The 17955-nt window shown below is 43.8% G+C and overlaps 1 long non-coding RNA gene across 1 annotated transcript; it reads left to right on the top strand.

The window, feature by feature from the left end:
- Positions 1-292: 292 nt before the first annotated feature.
- LOC118545056 (uncharacterized) lies at positions 293-16531 on the top strand. Its single transcript, XR_004921921.2, has 3 exons — positions 293-1919; positions 14582-14672; positions 15722-16531. It is a non-coding gene; the product is annotated as an uncharacterized LOC118545056 (long non-coding RNA).
- Positions 16532-17955: the final 1424 nt, after the last annotated feature.

Raw genomic sequence — 17955 nt, forward strand, 5'->3', positions numbered from 1 at the left:
GATTCATGTATTCACTAAAAATGTATTGAGCATCTAGTAAGTGAGAAACACTGGGGATATAAAGATGAGTAAAATAGACATAGTCCCTACCTTCACAATGCTGAAAATCTAGTAAAAGGAAGTGGATAAATAAACAGTTACAATGTGATGTGTAAGTGCTATGACAGAAATAAGATCTAAGTCTTTGTGGTTGGCAGAGAGCACGTAGGAGGGGTACTGAACCAAACTTGGGAGGTCAGAGAAGGCTCTCTAGATGAAAGTGATAACAATCAGGGACCTGAAAGAAGGGGGAGGTAGCCAAGGATGAGGGAGGGTGACAGGTGAGGGCAGTGGGAATAGGATTCCCAGCAGAGGGAACAGCTTAGCCTGTTCAGAGGCTCAGCACCGATAGAGAGTAGCACGTATTTGAGGAACTGAAGTTGAACGTGGCCGAATGGAGAATAAAAGGAGGGCCATGGCAAGAGAAGAGGCCAAAGCCACAGGCTGGAGACATATCAGACAGCTTTTGTAAGAAAGCTAAGATATTAAGCTTTATCGTAATGGCCATAGGGAATCAGGGAATGCCAAGAGCACATCTGCACTTTTGAAAGATCACTCAGCTGTACTGTAGAGAATGGGTGTGCAAGACTGGAAGCAGAGGGAAAGTTTTAGAATATAGCCCCAGGGAGAGACGATGGAGAAATGCATGAGAGAATTAGCGGTGAGAATGGAGAGAAGTGGATGCATCTGAAACATATTTAACACATTGAAGAGTAAACTTGGCAAGCCTTTATGATTGATTAAAGAGGACCCCTGACTGTCTTGGGCAACTAGACAGATGGTTGTTTGTTTACCGAATTGGAATAACAGAAGAGCAGGTCTGGGGGTGGGGGATGAAGGTAGTTTGAGATCACTGTAAGATATCCATGATGCTGCTCTGTGGCTTGTTGAATGTATGACTCTGAAGCCCCAAAATGAGATCCACCTTGGAGAGAGTAATGAAGATTTGGGGATCACCAGCCTGAGGTCCAATAAGTTAATGAAACTTCCCAGGAAGCCGTGACCTAGACAGACAGGAAGATTAACATTTATGGGGTAGAGTAAAAGAAAAAAAAAAAACCATAACAAAGACTGAGAAAGAGATGTCATTGGGGGAAAAAAGGATGAATGATACGGAAGCCAAAAGAAGAGAATGCATTAAGGAAGGGTGGTCTACCGAGTCACATTACTGAGGAGCAAAGCAAGTTGAGGACTGAGAAATATCCATGGATTTGACTACAAGGAAGGTGTTGGTGACCTTGACAATAGCATTTTTATGGAGTGGTGGGAGCAGAGACCATGCTCTGGAGGTTTGAGAAGATCCTGAGGGAGGAAGAGGTGGAGACCTTGAAACGTCAAGTAGTTTGGCTGTGGAGGGGAGGAGATAGGAAGGGAGAGGGAGAGAAGTGAAGGGAGGGAGTTAGAGAGGGAAGAGGGAGGGGAGCAGGAAAGCAGAGAAAACTGGACAGGAATGCAAGTCTGAAGGAAAGTTTTTGTGTGTTTGTTTTGCAGAGGAGAACTACTTAAGGATGTTTGAAACTGAAAGGAAGGTGCCAGTGGAATAAGGGAGGAAGATCATGGACAGTAGGAGGGTAGTCTCTGAGGAGGATGGAAGAGACTGGATCCCTAGCACAGGGGAGGAATTAGCCTTCAGAAGCTAATCTCATGATAACTGGAAGAAAGGAAAAAAAAAATGGGTGCGGATATGAGTAACCTTGGAGGTGGGTGATTGAGGGGGGAAGTCTTATCTAATGGGTTTTTGTATTTTTCCCTCTGAAATAAGGAGAGGTCAACTGCTGAGAGGGAAATGGGAAAAGGAAGCGAGAAAAGTTTGAAGAGCGCGATTTGAAGTGGCTACTGGAGAGAACTGGACACACTGCTAAGCAGCACTGAAGGCCCAGGTGAGGTTGGAGAAGGTAGTAGGTATTGGCCATGATCTGCTTAGTCATGTAATTTGACCACCAGCATTTAAAGCCCCCAGGATTGGTATGGGGAAGAAGTTAGAATGATCCAACTTTGTTATATTCGTTAGATTAGGTTGCAAATGATGGAAAAGTCCAAGTAACAGTAAACATAAAACAGGTTGATTGCTCTCTTACATAAAAATCCAGGTAGACTCATAAGGCTGGAATAGAGCACCAAGGTGTCAAGAACAAAGATTCTTTCTAGCTCCTAGTTTTTTGTTGTTTTTTTTAAAGATTTCACTTATTTATTTGACAAAGAGAGAGACAGCGAAAGAGGGAACACAAGCAGGGGGAGTGGAAGAGGGAGAAGCAGGCTTCCCACTGAGCAGGGAGCCCGACGCGGGGCTCGATCTCAGGACCCTGGGATCATGACCCGAGCCGAAGGCAGACGCTCAACGACTGAGCCACCCAGGCGCCCCTCTAGCTCCTAGTTTTACTGTCCTCAGGATTTGACTTCCATATCCTGGTCCAGCAGTTTCTCCAATTCCAGCCTTTTTGTTTGCATTCCAGTCAGCAGGAAGAAAGAAGGATCAGGAGAAGCTCATACGCTACTGATACTTAAATCCATTGGCCATAGAACATGGAATATCTAGTTGCAAGGGACACTGACAAACAGACTTTATTATAGCCCAGTTCATTTTAAATTAAAGCCCTGAGCCCAGACCATAGGAGATACTAATAGGGTTTATCAAGGTAGGGACAACAGAATGGGGGTAAGAAGAAGAGGTATGCAGAGTCTGGTCAGATGCAAGATCTTTCAAATATTAATCTCTGTTCTCTTGGACTGGGGGTTGGGAGTAATCAGAATGGTTTCTAGCATTGTGTTAAGATAGCCCAATGAGGTTTGTATCAACTCTACTGTGTGGAAGAAGAAACTTAAGACTCACCCAAGAAACCGAAACTGGCAGGGCTCAGTCCTGGTGAGTTTGACTCCAGTGCCCAAATTCTTTCCACTGCTTCCACACTGCTATTTGATGCCAAAGGAATAGAAATGTCCAGCATGGGGACAAATACCCCTCATCAATCCTTTCCATGCCTCAATCCAGGATGGCAGGCAAGACTGGGTCAGTAGGATTGTTTTCCCCTTTAGAAGTGATGGCCTATCTCCTGGATGTGTGGTATGTGTTTGGGGTACAAAGCACAGATGGCATAGGCAAGCTGGAGAGGCAAGATGGACAGCTTACAAAACCAGCACCAGTGCAAATGAAAGGAACAACCACACGGTGCATGGAGAAGATGCTTGGAAAGCTAAAAAATACTTAATGTCAACTGTCAAGCATTCACTATCAGATTCTGTGCATCTGCATTTTTTGGTTTATTTATTTATTTTTTTTTTAGTAAGCTCTACATCCAACGTGGGGCTCAAACTCACAACCCTGAGATCAGGAGTTGCATGCTCTACCGACAGAGCCAGCCAGGCGCCCCTGCATTTTTTCTTTTTTTTCATTTCAGAAACTTTTCTTTTTCCCATTTTAATTTACTTTTTGAAAGTTAATGCTCATGCCTGGTACAAATGCAAAAGGTGCAAAAAGTATACAGTAAAAAAAATATGTCTTTTTCCCTCCTCTGTCCCCTAGTTACCTTCCCTGGAGGCAACCAGTGTTGACAGTCAACCCTTGCCCTCTTCTTTCCTGTCTCCCCCTCTCCGCATTATGGGCTGAGGTACATCAAGCTGAGCTCTCCTTATTCAGTAAAAAGATACAGACTTTCCTAATGTGGCAATCTTGAAATGTATGCACTAAAAATTAGATATACCAACAAAACAAAACAAAACAAAAACCCTTTATTGTCTATAATGACTTCTTGCTAAAAACCCCTGTTCCTGGTGTAGGTGGAAAGCACTTGATGCTGCTTAAGCACAGCTCAGTCCCTTTAGGTTTAAAACAGTCCTCCTTGGCAAACCACTCAGTCCCTCCTCAGGGTTTGTCCTTCATCCCAGGCTTCTTTTATCCCCTTCCCAGGTAGAAGGGAAGCTGTAGGAAAGGTGCAGGGAAATTCTGTCTGCCAATATCCGGCCTTCCCAGCTTCCTTTGGTCAGATCAGTCTCTCCAGGCTTTGGGCCTACATTGATTCCACATTCTCCCGACCGCCACAGTCCCTGCCACAGCCCACGGGGATAAAGACCTTCGCACCTTCTTGGCCCAAGCCAGGCCTCCTCCAGCCCATTCATCCTGTTAGCCTTCCACCATTCTCTCCCAGGGAAAACACAACAGGCCCCAGGAACTGGAAGCATGATCACAAGGCCTCTTGTTGCCTAACCACGGCCTTTCCACTTCTCTGTAGTTGGCCTGGTTCCAAATGGAAAGCAGGGTACACACCTCTTCAGCTTTAAGACTCCCCCACCACTCACCTGGGGCAACCCTGTGCTTATACCCTCTGAATCTTCCAACTTCCTGTCTGCTGCTTAAACTTGATCTTTCTTTCCTCTCATGGGAAAATGACTCTGACGTCATATCCTGTGTTCTTCCTGGTACTATCTACGATCTGCTCAGGGGCAGTTCTCCAAACTCTGCCTCATTGGTAGATACAATTACATTTTTTTTTCTTTCAACACAGTCTGGCTTTTGCTAGTCAAAAGCACTTGATTTCAAACTGTTGTCTTGCCATGAATTTTTTAAAATCCTACTTTGAAACTCAAAGCTAAATGATGACTTACCCATTCTTGGCTGTTTGTTTGTTTTTTCTCTCTCTCTCTCTCTGTGACTCAATGCATGCCATTGACTCAATGGGGGGGCGGGACATGGGCACAAGAGTTTACTGGGAAGGCAACATAAGTTGGTTGGATATCTCACAAATGCTATTTCCATGACATCAGCATAAGGTTTCCGGTGCTGGTTGAAGTGGTAACTTCCCTCCATAGCCAAACTACTTGACTTTGTCAGTGTGATAAATGTTTGCATGTTGGGAACTGGGTACACCCACTTCATGGTGTTCTAAGTGAGCGTGATCAAAACTGAGCTAGTGATTTCAACACAGTCCACCCCATTATGCAGGTGCAAGCCTCAGTCATCTGGCCTCCTCTTTTCTCCACACCCCACATTTAATCCACCTGGTATTTGGGGGCCACTAAAGGGAAGGGGAGACTTTCTCATCTTCTCATAAGCACTGTATGGGCCAGTATGTCCTCTTTGCTGAAACCTTAGGCCAAGCCACCAGCGCCTGCCATTGTCTCCTCCTGGCCATTGTCTCCCCACTTCTATGTTTAACCTCCTACAGTCCATTCTCTACAAAGTAGCAGACTTATCTTTTTAAAATATCAGTTAGATTATATCACTTCCCAGCTTCCCTGCTTTAAATCCTCCATAAATTTCCTGTCAGTCTTTGACCTGGCTGGGCCTCCCTCTTCAGCCTCATCTCCTCATCCCCTTCTAAGCCGACCTCTTGCTCTGCTCCAGCCCCACTGCCCATCTTTCTGCCCTCAAATACACCAGGTACATTTCTTTTTTTTTTTTAAAGATCTTATTTATTTATTTATTTGAGAGAGAGAGAGAGACAAAGAGAGCACAAGGGGGTGGGCGGCAAAAGGAAAAGGAGAAGCAGACTCCCCGCTGAGCAAGGAGCCCAGCATGGGCCTCGATCCCAGGACCCCGAGATCATGACCTGAGCCAAAGGCAGACGCTTAACTGACTGAGCCACCCAGGTGCCCCATACCAGGTTCATTTCTACCCCAGATCCTTTGCACTTACTCTTTCTTTGCTAGCAGAGCTCCTCCCTAGAAGGCCACACTACTGCCCTTTTCTCAGCCTTCAGGTCTCAACTCAGATATCACCAAGTAACCACATCACACCTCAGGTTCCATCTGCCATATTACCCTATTTAATCTTCTTCATAGCACTTAGTTCCTGAAATTGTATTTATTTATTTACATGTTTATTACCCATCTCCCCCTCACTTGGAATGCAACCACCGTGGACAGGGACTCAGTTTGCCTTCTTCAGTCCTGTTACTTTTTGCAGCAAACAGTGCCCGGCACATGGTGAACACTCAGCAAATACTTATGGACTGAAACCATCTAATTTCAATCAGAAGGGCAAAGAAGGAAGACAATATTTTTTTTTTTTTAAACTCCACAGGCACTAGTGGATACCTTTTCGTTAGTTTACCATTTACAAGAAATCATTCTACTAGTTTCTTTGTAAGGGAATCCTACAATTAATGTGACTTTCTAGTGAGAAATGTGGCTGCAAGACAGAACTGGCATCTGTATTTATGCCACAGAAAAGCAGTTTTTTCCAAATAATCAAGTCAGATCAAAGTATAAATTGTTAGCCTTATTTGCCAGGTACGAAATTTGAATGATTGCCTACGTGCGGGTGTGTGCTTAACCTGCTGGCGGCGACCTGCTATTTTAGGGTCGCTGATTGCTGAACGTTGTTGACTTGATTTCTTTCATTTTAAGTACAGCTGAAGAGGCAGGGCTGATCAGAGGCAAGATGTGAGAAAAGTGGCAACATGAATGATTTCTCAGCCACTATGAAACAATGACCAACAATCTTTAGGTATTTCTTGTACTTTCAGAACTGAACACTAGGCTCTCCTTGAGACAGGCTACGAATTTTGAAAAACGGGTATACTGGAAAGTCTTGGAAGAGCTGCAACAAAGCTGAAGCAGGGACTTTAAAGTTCGGCTCCAGGTGACACGTGTTAGAACAAAGATAGGAGAAAATTGGGCCTTCTCTTGATCAGAATGGAGGAGGTCAAAATCCTTTTCCTACCCTGGTGTCAAAGTCTGAAATGTCTACTTTCAGAGCTTCTGTTTTTATCCTGGGTTTCGCTTTTAAAATGCATGTATTCCTGGAAATACAGGAGACTGATTCATGAAGATACTGGAACTAATCAGATCCATGTTCCTTCCACTGGGCGAGATACCAGTAAGAGAGCCTGAAAGAGAAGGGCAGAGATGCATGGGAGGACACTAGACGCACCGACTCCGGCTTTTCTGAACAGAGAATGGACCCAGTACAGTAGCTGTTGAACTACTTTGGAGGATAATATTGTGGGGCAAACGATTTGAGAGTGAGTTTTGTGATGGGAGCTCATCTGAGAAAATGGATTTTTTAGACTTTAAGTGTTGCTATGCAATATGAATTTTGATGGGTTTTTTTCTAGTTAGGGTCCCAACAGGAAACAGATGGCACACTTAAATTAGGATAATTTGAGGAGAGTTTCTTTTCAAAGAGACTATTTACAAAGGGCTGCTGGGGTACAGTGGAAACCCGCCGGATAGTCTAGGAAGTAGGAGTTAGAAGCTGCAGCATGGTTGACACCCTTCGGCCCTAAAGGAGTGATTTTCAGAGCTTGGAAAGGGAGAGCTATTTGGAGCAGACCACAGTAAGAGGAGTAATGACCTTGACACAGCCGGCCAGAGGCAAGCCCATTGGGAAAAAGCTAACAGATGAACACCTCTTCTCCCTTCTCCCTTCCTCTGGTCTTCCCCCCAGGGCTCCCCATTAGCCAAACCCAACTGGAAGCTAAAGGGAAGGGAACACATTCCTACAGGGCCCGCCTCCCTGGGCAGAGAGGAAGACAGGCCATGGTAGAGAGAGGGTCTCGGGAGCATGTAGAAGACATCCAGCATAATGAGGCTTCCATTCACTTGACAAGAAGTTCTAAGAGCCAGCCAACATCCCTCCCTTTTCCCACTGCAATCTTTCAGAGTGAAGCTGCCGGGGGCTGGAGGAAAGGATGTGTCCTTAAAATCAGATTTGGAGTTTTGATTAATAGCTCAGACTTACCTAATTTCTGCATGGAGACTGTGTTTATAATGGAAATTGATAGTCCGTGACATCAGAGTGGCCGGAAAATTTAAGGGCTTACCAGAATTTTCATCCCAGAGCAGAGAAAGAGGACCTTGCTCTCCCCCTGGACCACCACCTGACTTTATATACATGTAGTCAGTGGGGACCAAAATAAATAAGGTTGCATTTCGGTTAGGTCAGAAATTTGTGCTTATTCAACATGACTCACATCATCTTTACCAACATTTTCCTTTTATAGGTAATGAAACCGCATGCCAGAGAGCTTGATCGCCATACTCTGTTTCGGCAAGCCATTTCACAGCCAAATCCCGACTAGAAGTATGACTTAAGACATCTCTAGGATACGCAGCCACAGGCTTACATAGGCAGTTAGCACGGGGGCAGATTTCAAACAAGGTCAAAGACATTGATTTGCTATCTTTGCCGTCGTTTGGCTGCAGGCATTACCCTTAGATGGTGCGGTATATGGTGAGGAGGGAAGTCTCACTGGCTAGGCCAGCCTTCCTTGTTTCAATGATTTGTACCTCTGCTCTGAGGTTTAGACCTTAGTTCTGTGATTCAGAAACTCCATTCATCTGTTCACCTAAGAGTAATCAGGTCCTGATGAATTGATGCGTTTGCCAACCTCTCTACAGGTTTAAATCAAAATGTCCATTGAATTAGCCTGAGAAGTGTTACTGTCAAACAGACAAGGCTGGTGTCAGCTGGTCAATGTTCTGTGGCTGAATTGTTTGGAGAAAGAACATAGATCAGACATTCACTTTCATTCTCAAGAAAATAACTCAAATTGTAAATACCACTGATGGTGGGTCAAAGACATAAATTCACATGTAAATGAGAACATTTATTATTAATAAATTAAATAAATAGTAAATAAATAAAACTATTAATAAATTGCTTTACTGATGATATGCCCTGCATTTTTACAAATTCCTGGGTTTTTTTTTATTTTTACAATTTTTTTTTTTTTTATAAAGATTTTATTTATTTATTTGACAGAGAGAGAGATAGCAAGAGCAGGAACACAAGCAGGGGGAGTGGGAGAGGGAGAAGCAGGCTTCCCACCAAGCAGGGAGCCCGATGTGGGGCTCGATCCCAGGACCCTGGGATCATGACCTGAGCCGAAGGCAGACGCTTAACGACTGAGCCACCCAGGCGCCCCCAACTTTTTTTTTTTAAATGTTTTATTTATTTATTCATGAGAGAGAGGCAGAGGCAGAGGGAGAAGCAGGCTCCCTTCCTAGCAGGGAGCCCGATGCGGGACTCGATCCCAGGACGCTGGGATCATGACCTGAGCCGAAGGCAGACGCTTAACCATCTGAGCCACCCAGGCGCCCCTCCTGGGTGTTTTTTATGTGTATATATGATGACGTAGTAAAACCCTGGCATCATAAAACTTTGACTAGCCAGAACTTAATTAGAACCCTTAATTTAAAAGGATTTCTTTTGGGAACACCTGGCTGGCTCAGTCGGTCGAACATGCAACGCTTGATCTTGGGGTTGTGAGTTCGAGTCCCACGTTGGAGGTAGAGATTATGTAATAAATTAAAGGTTTTGGTTTTTTTTAAAGAATTTCTTTTGATATATATTCTAGTTAACTATTTCTTCTCAGCTCCAAATCCACCCTTCACTGCCCTGCTTTATGATGCTGCAGCCGAAACTGTAAACATTTCTCCTGTGTAGCTGGCCTGATGGTTTGTGAGTAAAGAGCACTGGAGGGCCGCTGCAGGGGGAAAGTGCTTTTCTTCCCTGTCCTGAGGTGGCTTTCCTTCCCCTGTGGTGCATGGCAGCCACGGGCACCAGAATTCCAGGTGTGCTCAGCCCTCCAGCAAGTCTCACAGGCACCCCCAGTAGGTGATCTCCTGCTTCCTCACCTGCCTCCCAGCACCTCGCTACACCCTCTCCAGTGAGGTCTCAGCATCTCAGGCTTGAGGTAGGGGGGAAGGGCTCTTCTAAATGTGTTCCTTCCTTGGGCCTGCAGCCCTAGCCCCAGAGCAGGCGTCCTCCGGGGGCGGGGGTTGAAAAGTGCTTCTGGTGGGGGGGGGGAGTGTGAAATAATCTCAGGTATTACCATGGTGTGTGCAGATACAGTGCATCTGCAGTATTAAAATTCAATGGAAGGGAGGCACAAAGGAAAAAAAAAGTCTAGAAAATCTCCCGAGGGGAGCAATAATGAAAAAAAGAGCTAGGGAACAGTGCCCAGAAGCATCAATGGCTCCCCCTACCCGCTATCCCTGCATTCTTTAGAATCCTCTTTACTCCATAGTAGTTAATCCCATTTTTAGTTAATTTATATTAAACTTTCCCTGTTCCAATTATTGTATGGTTTCTGTCATCTAACTGGAGTTTGATACAGTGCACTTGATTTCTATGAAAAAAAAGGCAAATCGGAGGCTGAATTAAAAAAAAATTTCAAGACATTTTCTAGAACCTGCAGATTAATCTCCAGCTACTCATATTTTGTACAGCAGGGATATATGTTCAGGATGCTGATCTTGGGACCCTAACAGATAGAGAATGAGCAAAGGCAGGCTGTTAGTCTGAACTTGGTAAAGCAAAAAGATTGGTAAAAACTACGGTTGAAGCAACACGGGTTTTCTGGATAGCACTTAACTGGATACCAAACATACCATCGCTGCTGAACACGTTTCTCACTTATGACTATTTTCTTAAGTGCCAAACTCTGTAATAATGACGATGATAGTAATAGTAATGAGAGCCAGCATTCACTGGGTACTTACTAAGCTCCGTCACTCTGACAAGAGGGCTGAGAATGGCTAGGAAAAAGCTCAGCCTACAAGCAAGGAGGTCAGTTAGGAAACTGCCACAGAAGTCCTGGCATGAGGTGACGGTGGCCAGGACAAGGGAGATAGAGGGCAGGCAGCTGCATCACCCAGAGCAGAAAGGGCTCTCTAGTCTGCACCAGAGCAATCGTTCGGTTAACCACCAGACGAGCAGGACTGGAGATGGAGATAGAAAGAAAGAAAAGATGGAGATAGAAAAGTCTTTCTTTGGTAAGCTCCTACCAGGTGGCCAGTACTATGTTACCCAAAGTTAAGGGTACTTTATAATAATAACCACACGTTCCTTAGTACCTTGTGACTCCTTAGAAATCTATAAAATAATAACGCTAATAGAAGAACATGTAGAATATATTTGAGACTTTGGGATGGGGAAGAACTCTGTAAATCAGACCCAAAAAGCACAAGCCATAACACAAAATTTTGGCAGATTTGACCACACCAAAATTAAGGATTTCTGTTCAGTGAAGGCTGTTGTAGACAAGCTTATGCAGACAGAGGACAGACGGAAAGAAAATATTTAGGAGATATTTCAAACCAACAGAATTAAAACCTAGCATATATATTATTTCAAAACCTAGCATATATATTATTTCACCCATATGTGGAATTTAAGAAACAAAACAAATGAGCAAAGGGGAAGAAAGAGAGAGGCAGACCAAGAAACAGATCCTTAACTCTAGAGAACAAACTGATGGCAACCAGAGGGGAAGGTGGGTGGGGGGTGGGTTAAGTAGGTGATGGGGATTATGGAGTGCACCTGTGATGAGCACCATGTGTTGTATGGAAGTGTTGAATCACTATATTGTATACCTGAAACTACTATTACACTATTAACCAACTGGAATTTAAATAAAAACCTAGCATATATAAGGAGCTCTGGCAAATCAAATAAAGTACCCAATAGAAACTGTTAAAGAATAAAAGTACTCAGTGACACTTGTTAAAAACAGTAAGGCAGACTTTATTGAGGACGACCACAGTGGGGTTGTACAGTAGGGGGAATTGGGCTCAACTCGGAATACAGCATGGCCAAGTGGGAATTTGTAGCCCAGGAGGGGGGTGGGGTCAGTGGGTGGAAAGTTACTAAGAGGAAACATCAGGGGTAAGGGGGCATCTGGCTAACCCCAGGTCCCAAGATTCTTGCTGAAGGCAGGCCAGGGAGACAGACATCACCTGGGGGCATGGAGGATGAGAAACCTGATCAGATATCGGGTGGGGGCCTTGCTAAAACTGGATTTTACGAGGAAGTGCACATAATGGGCCTAGGAGAAGGTTCAGGAGACTGAGTAGTTTGGTCAAGCAAAGAATTTTGTCAAAACATCAACAGAGCCCATGAATAGCCAGTTCTCAGAAGTGGAAAGCCAAATGACCCGGAAGAATTGAAGAGACGTTCAATGTTACAAGTAAACAGAGAACTGCATATTAAGACTAATTACTCTCACACCCAACAGATTTGTAAAAATTAGAAAGTTGGACAATGACTTGGCAGTCTTGGCAAAGATGTGGGGAAGCAAGAACCTTCATGTGCTGCCGGCATGACTGTAATTAGATATGAGCATTCTGTGTGCACACGTGCTCGCTTACATGTGCACATGCAATGGATGACTCGGGAATCCCTCTTCAGGCAGGTTCATAAGGAGATGTGCATGAAGGTGTTTATCACAGGGTTGTTTGTGATACAAGGGAGTTGGAGGCAGTCTGGGTATCTATCACTAGAGGAGTGGATATGTTAAAAGTATTGAACACCTAATTTGGAACCTTATGCAGCAGTTCAAAGAAATTAGCTACATGTGCATAAAGGAACATGGAAAGAACTTAGAAACAGCATTGTGTAAAAAAAAAGCAATAAACACAGGCGCCTGGGTGGCTCAGTTGGTTAAGTGTCCAACTCTTGATTTCTGGTCAGGTCATGATCTTAGGGCAATGAGATCAAGCCCCACGTTGGGTTCCCTGCTGAGCATGGAGCCTGCTTAAGATTCTCTCTCTCCCTCTCTTTCTGCCCCCCCTCCAGAAAAAAAGCTATAAACAGAATAAGAGCCATTGAACAATACAGACTGAAAACACATACATTCATAAAACATTATAAAATCCAACTCGGGGATACATGTATTTCCAAGCACAGAATGGCTGCTGATGCTGGAGATGAAGTGGGGAAATGAAAAAATAAAATAAAACAAGAAAATAGTAAAGTAAAACAAGAAAAGGCCTCCCATGGATGATTGTGTACCATGAGCTCCGGAGGGTGATTAACTCAAGTCTTTGCAAAGTCCAAAAGAAAAAAAAATCTAAATCCTATATTTCTTGAAGTTTTTTCATTTTGCAAATGAGATGTGATGTTTGCTTTTTTAGGTAATCCATGTAAACAGCTGTGTGAGTAGCTCATCCATCTAGCCAGGCTTCCCAGGTCTCAGGGCACATTTGAGCAAAGCAGACATCCCTGAAAAGCCAGTGGGTGAGAACAGTGTGGAGGATGCACCTGTAAACTGAATTCTAGAAACCAAAGCCTAAATGCAGCCTTATTTATGAAACTAGAAGCACAGTGCAAAACCCATAGTGAACATACTGCAGTAGCAAATCAGTGACTCGACTTGGTTATTTCCATCCAGCAAAGAGAAAAATTATTTGAGATGTTATTTAGCTATGAAAAACAGAATAGAGGAGACAAACAGGTAGCTCCCAGACATCTGCAAAGACAATTCAGTTGGCAAAGGGGGGTAATGTGGCATCAGTGGCACTATCAAAATGCATATACATGTATGCCTGTGTGTCTATAAAATTTTTTAAAGTGAATTGACCTCAGGATTCTGTTTGCTTCAAAATGCCTGCAATCAAACAGGAAACAGCCCTGGTTCTGTTGATGTTTTGACAAAATTCTTTGCTTGACCAAACTACTCAGTCTCCTGAACCTTTTTAAACCTGCCAGGTCTGTCCTCTTGAAGGGAACAAGAGCGAACGAGCCTGAGATATTTCTCTGTTTCTGAGAAGGACTGCATACACCACCTGCAGAATGAATCAGTTTGCCCTTTCTCAGTTCATTCTTTCTCATTTTCAACTGCCTGCCTAGACAGTGGATTGCTGGGAATTCACATGTCTTTTGGGTTTTGGTGGGTTTTTTTTTTTGGTTTTTTGGTTAGCTTTAAAACTGTAGCCACCTAACTTACATGACACTCTAAAGTTAGCAGATTCTGCTTTCCAGTAAAAGCCTGAGGGGTGGGGAAGTGAGGGAATGAGGAGTGAATTCTTGATTCTTTTTTTTTTTATGTTATGTTAGTCACCATACAATACATCATTGGTTTTTGATGTGGTGATCCACGATCCACTGTTTTCGTATAACACCCAGTGCTCCATGCAGTACGTGCCCTCCTTAATACCCATCACCGGGCTAACTCATCCCCCCTCCCCGCTCCCCTCTAAAACCCTGTTTCTCAGAGTCCATAGTGAATTCTTGATTCTTTAGTGCTACATGATCACTTGATCCTGCCTGAGTTATCTTTGTACTTAAAAGCCCCTTTCTTTGCCATTAGAAGGAATAAGTCTATAAAATGTATTCCATCAGGATACTTATTTGAAAACTTTTTTTGCCTACCATTTTATTTGGCTATCCTTACACAGTAGACTCACCTGCAGCTTTCATTGAAAGTACATCAAGATAGCCTTCAGCAGCAAGCCAAGTTTAATTAAAGAAAACTCTAAAATGTATGTATGCATGAATGAATATAACTTTTTAAAACTATGTATCGATATACTACTAAAGTAAAACTATCACAAATTCTTAGAACATTATAGGAGAAAAGAACCTTAGCAATTAATGACCTCAGCTTCTTTCTTTTCTGCCTCCCCTGCAACACACCCAATAACAACGTTTCGGCATAAGGAGTCCCACCTGAGAAGGACAAACATCTATACCGTAGCTTGGAAAGCTCCCCTTTCTCATTCTTTCTTCACACCAAACTTATTCATGTTTAGAGACCATTTGATGCCAAGGATGATAAAAGCTTTAGTGTAATTTATAGATTTTTCTTGTTTTATTGCCCAGACTATTGCTTCGTCTTGAACTGGAGGACATAAGGCAGCCGTCTACAGGGCCCTGGAATACAAAACAACGAGTCCCCACCTGCAGACCAGCTGTGAGTACCTGTACTTTGTTTACTGCCCTTTTTCTTTTTTTAAGATCTTATTTATTTATTTGAGAGAGAGAGAGAGCACAAGAGAGGGGAGCAGGAGAGGGAGAAGCAGACTCCCCGCTGAGCAGGGAGCCCGATGCGGGACTCGATCCTGGGACTCCAGGATCATGACCTGAGCCGAAGGCAGTCTCTTTAACCAACTGAGCCACCTAGGCACCCCGTTTACTGCCCTTTTTAACCCTACAATTAAATGCCACACCGCCTCTGCTATTGATTCAAGTGTTTAGCATTCAACCAAAAGGCTTCTCTTGGCTATTAGTATTAAAGTATTTGCTATATTATCAAAAGCCTAATGGGGTGCCTGGCTGGTTCAATGGGTGTGGAGCATGGGACTTTTGATCTTGGTGTTGTAAGTTCAAGCCCCAGGTTGGGTGTAGAGAGTACTTAAACAAACAGGGGCACCTGGGTGGCTCAGTCATTAAGCGTCTGCCTTCAGCTCAGGTCATGATCCCAAGGTCCTGGGATCGAGCCCCGCGTCAGGCTCCCTGCTCGGCGGGAAGCCTGCTTCTCCCTCTCCCACTCCCCCTGCTTGTGTTCCCTCTCTCACTGTGTCTCTCTCTGTCAAATAAATAAGATCTTAAAAAAAAACAAATTTAAAAAAGTAAACAGCCTGAAATATTGTTAATCAAGTAACGATTTTTACAATACAGTATCTGACTGATTTTTCAAAAGCCAGTATCTGGTTTTTGGATTTTTAAAAATTTTATCACACATATTCATGTAGAAAAGTTGCAAAATACAGCTGAACAAAGAGACAATTTTTCATAATCTCACCACCTACAGAAAATAGCATTTTCCCATATATACTGCTAGTGTTCATTTTTGTCTTAAGCAAGAATATTTTACTTCAAAATTTTCACCCAAATAGACTTGTTTCTACAAAGGTGAGCTTCTGAGAAACCAATTTCCTTTGTGCAGACAGCAGATTCTGCTCTGGAGGGAAGGAAGTGGCTCATATCCTGGCTGACAGGGGATCATTGTTTCTCTTTCAGAACTGGCATAGCGCCTTCTTCAGCCAGAAAGACAATTACGTGACAGAATCCAAGAGTTAGACCTGCCTTAGGAGAAAGTGGCTTAAAGGCAAATTTTACTCACATATGGAGTATGTTAGGTACTTTCCATGCCTTCTTTCTAATTATTACAACCCAGAAAAACTTGAGTTTGAATCCCAGCTGGTCCTTCAACCAAAGCCAGGTAACAGTGGGTAAGTTACAAAGGCCCTTTGCCACAGTTTCTTCATCTGTTAAATAGGGACAAGAATACCAACTTCACCGGGTTCTTGTAAAGACCAGTGAGCTTACAACAGAGTCCTTAGTGCCTGGCCTGCTCTAAGATTTCAACAAATGTCGGTAGCATTACTGTTGTGGTTGTGGATTGCCGTGGGGATTATATGAAATGCTCTATTTGAAACTCCTGCCACACTTTGGAATTATTATCACAATACCTAGTATTACAGGGAGGGTTTGTTTTTAACCACCCACATTTTCCTTTGGCAGCACTCCCCGGTTTTTGACTCTAGTCCAGTGCTGTTTGGTAGAACTTTGTGATCACAGAAATGGTCCATAATCTGTGCTGGCCAGTATGGTAGCCATCAGCCAAATGTAGCTGTTGAGCTCTTGAAATGTGGCTAGTGCAACTGAGGGGTTGAATTTTTAGTTTTAATTTTATTTAGTTTTAATTAATTTAAATAGTCACAGCTAGTCCCATGATTTCCATGTGTTCCTACCCCTGTCTGATCGCTTCAGTTGCCTTTAGTTAGGTATATATCTCCCCATTCACATTAAGTTTTGAATAACGTCATTTTCTACATGGTACGTTCTTGATAGATCAATTACAGTTAAAAAAGTAAAAACAAACTGGATGTATTTCCAGTGTCAAGCTTCTCCACCAAGTCTGGCTTTCTATAAGCACTTTGGGTTTTTTGTTTTTGTTTTAAAGATTTATTTATTTTAGAGCGAGAGCATGGACGGAGGGGAGGGGCAAAGGGAGAGGGAGAGAAGCAGATTCCCCGCCAAGCTCGGAGCCTGAGGCAGGCCGATCCCACCAGCCCCAAGACCAGAACCCAGGCTGAAATCAAGATTCCAATGCCCAACCAACTGAGCCACCCAGGCGCCCTTCCATATGCGTTTTGTAAACTTGCATGAGAAGAACTCAATAACCTTTTTTTAAAAAAAAACATTTGGCAGTTTAGTTTAAAGGCTGTTTCATCAAGCCCCATGCTGAGCATAGAGCTTACTTTAAAATGAAGGAATGGGGGTGCCTGGGTGGCTCAGTCGTTAAGCGTCTGCCTTCGGCTCAGGTCATGATGCCAGGGTCCTGGGATCGAGCCCCGCATCGGGCTCCCTGCTTGGCGGGGAGCCTGCTTCTCCCTCTCCCACTCCCTCTGCTTGTGTTCCCTCTCTTGCTGCACCTCTCTCTGTCAAATAAATAAAATATTTAAAAAAATAAAAAAAATAAAATGAAGGAATGAATGAATAGCTGCTTTACAGATCTGGAATGAAAAAGGGGTATCTCTGCTGTCAGCTACTCTCCCTCACAGTCCACAGCAGGGTAATTCTTGATCCGCTCTGATTCTGTGTCGTTGGGTCAGTTCTGTGCTTCCCTGTGGACTCCGGCTCATAGGCCCCTTCTGGGCCTCAGGCTGACAGCCTTCTCCCATCCCTGGTGTTGAGTCAGAACTTGAGCTGGCTCCCAGAGGGCAGCCACTGACTAACTCGAAGCCAGTGGCTCGCCCAGAGGTGAGCTCACAACGCCTTTTCCAGGTTCCAGGGTCCTTGCTTCTCTTCTCTGTTATAAAGCCAATCTGAACTTCAGGTTCCAGATAAATCACCTGACCCTCATATCAAAGAAAAGCTATAAAACCAAACGAAGTTTCCGTGGGGAAGCCTAGCTCTTCCGTCTCCTGGGGAAAGGCTGCCACCTGCTGTAATACATTGGCATTGGGCTTTTCCAAGGCCCCTGAACGAGGGTGTGCACAGCCCCACCCACCTTCCCCTCAATGTGTCAGGAGTGCAAGGAGGAAAACCAGTAGACATTCCAAGCTGGAGGGCACCAAAGCAAACTCATCCATGTGAATGGTGCCCAGAAGGAGTTGGCATCTCTCTCTGATTAGAAGAGCATTTATTCTTCACCACTCAGCAGCACTGTTTTTTCAAGTTAGCTCATAGCGACCTACATAAAATCTCCGTTGTTAAGAGACTGATTATTTCCTCGATCCTTCCAGCTC

The sequence above is a fragment of the Halichoerus grypus genome, chromosome 10 (assembly GCF_964656455.1).
Source record: "Halichoerus grypus chromosome 10, mHalGry1.hap1.1, whole genome shotgun sequence".
Lineage (NCBI taxonomy): Eukaryota > Metazoa > Chordata > Mammalia > Carnivora > Phocidae > Halichoerus > Halichoerus grypus.